General features: G+C 37.6%; 1 long non-coding RNA gene across 1 annotated transcript in view; it reads left to right on the forward strand.

The window, feature by feature from the left end:
* The first annotated feature begins 1322 nt into the window (after positions 1 to 1322).
* The window catches only part of LOC139025386 (uncharacterized), an 88655-nt gene continuing 85378 nt past the window's right edge, over positions 1323 to 4599 (forward strand). The window contains exon 1 of the long non-coding RNA XR_011476957.1: positions 1323 to 1337. This is a non-coding gene — a long non-coding RNA (uncharacterized lncRNA). The remainder of the gene's footprint in view (positions 1338 to 4599) is intronic.

Genomic DNA, 4599 nt, shown 5'->3' on the forward strand with positions numbered 1-4599 from the left:
GTGGTGGCCAAACCTGGTGGCCAACTACAAGAAACGTCTGACCTCTGTGATTGCCAACAAGGGTTTTGCCACCAAGTACTAAGTCATGTTTTGCAGAGGGGTCAAATACTTATTTCCCAAATTAAAATACAAATCAATTCATAACATTTTGACATGCGTTTTTCTGGATTTTTTTGTTGATATTCTGTCTCTCACTGTTCAAATAAACCTACCATTAAATTATAGACTGATCATTTCTTTGTCAGTGGGCAAACGTACAAAATCAGCAGGGATCAAATCTTTTTTCCCTCACTGTATGTAATAAGGTGTAACTTTGCATGGGACTAAAACATAAATTTAATTTGATATTTTATAAACATACACATACAAATTACAAACACCATACAAACATTTAACTACATCACACCTGCCCAGACCACTAGAACACACCTCCATCTCCATTAACTACATCACACCTGCCCAGACCACTAGACACACCCCCATCTCATTAACTAATCACGAGGGAACTTTAGCATAAAACCCACATGGAAAACTGAGATTCGGCAAATAACATATAAAGAGGCTTATTTGACGCCAAACCAACAACAGTAGTTACTAAAACATAAATTGCTAATGTACGATGTAAAAGTATACTATTATAGTAGACTATTCAATTTTCAACACACCCACAGCAATTCTCCTTAAATCTGCTGTGGATTACCCAGAATCCCGAAATAAATTAATACATATGTGATAATTCAAAAACATAACTGGTTGTGCTTATAGGGAACCAGATCGTGACTACAACTAAGTTACTATTAAGCATTTAACCACACTGTGTTGTTACACTGGTGAGTAAAAACTCATGCTTCCTTCACTAACTTTTTGTCTGAACATTATAATATATATTTTACGTCACACTAGCGTCATTGTCTTAAAGTCGCACATCTCCATCGCAGTCAGAGGTTCAGACTGAGCGTTACCCACTCCAGTCAGCAGATGGCGGTGTGCGATTTTAAGGCAATGYTGTTAGTGTGACGTATAATCTAGTGGACGGAACGCTTCTTCAACAGCAACAACAGTTAGTCAGCCACCTCGGTAGCTTGCTAGCCAAAATAGCCGAACCAATAAAGCTCTTTAGACGCTTTCGTGTATATTAGCCACTGTGTTTTAAACCCACTTCTGTCGTCTAGTTAGTTATCCGATTTAATTTCATATTTACGGTGTTATTAGTCAGCTAGTGGTCTGGTTACGTTAGCATTAGCCTAGCTAACATCCCGACCATGCGGTCACTAAGCTACTCTCCTCCTGCTACAGAAGAGGAGGATATCACAGTAAAACAAGAAGTAGAGGGTGAGGTCGTTACTGTGAAAGAAGAGGAAGACGCGTTCAGAGTGAAGGAGGAGGAGGATGTTACAGTAAAAGGAGAGGAGGATGCAGTTTATGGAGTGAAAGAGGAGGAGGGAGAGATGACTGTTACATCGAAAAAGGAGGAAGAAGAGGAGGAAACTGGATATCTGGTCCCGGTTTCCCAAACGCATCTTAAGGCATCCAATGGTTCAAACGGTGAACTTAGCAATAAGATGGTTTTGAGAAACCGTTCCCTGATTAAAACTTCTTTGGGATAGGGAGCGCTATTTTCACTTTGGGATAAAATCGTGCCCAATTTAAACGGCCTCGTACTCTATTCTAAATCGTACAATATGCATATTATTATTACTATTGGATAGAAAACACTCTCAAGTTTCTAAACCCGTTTGAATTATATCTGTGAGTAAAACAGAACTCATTTTGCAGCAAACTTCCTGATAGGAAGTGAAAAATCTGAAATCGAGGCTCTGTTCCAGGGCCTTCCTATTCATTTGCTTGAAATCTATGGATATACATGCACTTCATACGCCTTCCACTAGATGTAGCCATTTCACATCCGTTACATGAGGTCGAATAAGAGCTCTTGGAATGACGTGACCCCAAATTTCCTTTGTTCAGCAAGAAAAGGAGAGATACGTAAGCTGTATGTCGTACTAAAGTTTTTTTAGAATTCTAACACGGCGATTGCATTAAGAACTAGTGTATCTTTCAGTTGCTGTACAACATGTATTTTTTTAGTAAAGTTTATGATGAGTTATTTGGTCAGATTAGGTGAGTGTCAGAAATATATCCGGAGATTCTGGGAAAAAGTTGTTTACGTTTTCACAATGTATAACCACGGATTTCAGCTCTAAATATGCACATTTTCGAACAAAACATAAGTGTATTGTATAACCTGATGTATAGGACTATCATCTGATGAAGTTTGTCAAGGTAGTGAAAAATTATATATCTTTTGCTGTTTTTTTGGCGATCGCTAGCTTTGGCTGCTGATAAATGGGTTGTGTTTTTTGGCTATTGTGGTAAGCTAATATAATGCTAATATTGTGTTTTCGCTGTAAACACTTAAAAATCTGAAATATTGGCTGGATTCACAAGATGTTTTGTCTTTCATTTGCTGTACACCATGTATTTTTCATAAATGTTTTATGATGAGTATTTATGTATTTCTCGTTGCTCTCTGTAGTTATTCTAGCTGCTTTGGTGATATTTGTGATTGTAGCTGCAATGTAAAACTAATGATTTATACCTGAAATATGCAAATTTTTCGAACAAAACATAGATTTATTGTATAACATGTATAAGACTGTCACTCTGATGAAGTTGTTTCTTGTTGTGATAATTCTATCTCTATTTGGGGGGTTTGTGCAAGCTACCTGTGCTGTGAAAGAATTCTGTGCTTTTTTGTATTTGGTGGTGAGCTACTATAATACGTGGTGTTTTCGCTGTAAAACATTTAAAAAATCGGACATGTTTGGCTGGATTCACAAGATTTTATCTTTATTTGCTGTATTGGACTAGTTATGTGTGAAAGTTAAATATTTCAAAAAAATATTTTTTGAATTTTGCTCGCTGCCTTTCAGTGGAATGTGGGGGGGGTTCCGCTAGACAGGTTAACACTAGTAAGTACTGTCTTAAAAAGAGGCACAAACTCTGCAGTTGTTCAACTGATGTTTGGTGTTAAAGGGGAAATCTGCAATTGCTACATCCATATTGTGACTTTAATTATTTATTTATAGCCATTGATTCTTGAAGAATATACACATGCTTCATGAGCTTAGTTCAACTGTTGTACCATCAGATCCCCCAAAAAAGCTTTTTTACTCCAATGTTTAGAAACAATGTAAATCAACACTGTATAGCCTCAACATGGTTAAACATGTTAAACTATAATGTTTATATCATGGATGGTCAGTCCTTGCATCCATATGTTGTCTGTAGTTACATTTCTCAACCCAATAATCATCTTATTACCAAAACAGTGGTGGAATGACAGATTTGTTATTGTTTGAACTGCAGATTGCTGGGTTGTGAGTTTTTTTAAACGCAACAAAATGGCTGTCCAGAGACTTGGTTTGGTAAACAGCTGAGGGATGGGGAAGGAGAAGTGCAACACTCTCAAATATTGTAAAAACTGTAACCCAACACCTAGCGACCTCGTAGAAGTTCAGACATCTTGGCGTAACGTTATAGGTGTTGGCTTGACAGTCGCTGGACACAGGTTTGAGTTCAGCTCAGGGCTACCCCCTGAATTCACTACACTATGAATACAAGGACTGGCACATCCATGATGTCATAATGATAGTTTAACCAGGTTTCTAGCTATATAGTATAATTCTAGAATTCATCCTTGATGTCATATGATAGTTTAACTTCTTTGATATAGGGGCAGCATTTTCACTTTTGGATGAATGTCTTGCCCATAGTGAACTGCCTCCTACTCTGTCCCAGATGCTAATATATGCATATTATTATTGCTATTGGATAGAAAACACACTGACGTTTCTAAAACTGTTTGAATGATGTCTGTGAGTATAACAGAACTCATATGGCAGGCAAAAACCTGAGAAAAATCCAAACAGGAAGTGAGAATTCTGAGAGTGGTCGATGTTAAAGTCATCGCCTATTCAATTCCCTGTAATATATGGATCTGTTTGCACTTCCTACGCCTTCCACTAGATGTCAACAGTCAGTAGAACGTGGAATGAAGCTTATGCTGTGTTGTGGGACCGGATGGGAGGTGTTTGAGTCAGTGGTCTGGCAGAGTGGCAGTTCTTGGTCAGCACTTTCCTCATGATATCGTCATGCGTTCCATTATTATAGAGACTAAAAAGAATGCTCCGTGTCGTGGAAATTTCCTGTATTACTCAATAAAGAGAGAGAGAGAGCACCACACACAAGTCAGAGTTAAATTATATATTCCATCTTTAATATATATATACAAGCTTCACCAAAGCCCTTTAATGACTCTCAGATCAATTCAGTGTCTATAAATGAATTTCTCTGAGAGTGCTTACAAAACAATTCTTAGTTTCATTTATAGCCAAGATACACCCTCTCAACTTAGAAAGAATCTTTACCCGAAAGAGGAGTATCCTATCGCTAGACAGCATCAGCTATAAATCATCGTTCAGTTTGATCTCCCAAGACAAGGTTTAAATCTCATGCTTGATACTTCCCTGTCTACCAAAACATTACCTCATCCAATGGCATATATCAATTGTCATTTCTAGATACTCCCAAACTGGA

This window comes from Salvelinus sp. IW2-2015, unplaced genomic scaffold (genome assembly GCF_002910315.2).
Source record: "Salvelinus sp. IW2-2015 unplaced genomic scaffold, ASM291031v2 Un_scaffold2604, whole genome shotgun sequence".
NCBI classification, from domain to species: domain Eukaryota; kingdom Metazoa; phylum Chordata; class Actinopteri; order Salmoniformes; family Salmonidae; genus Salvelinus; species Salvelinus sp. IW2-2015.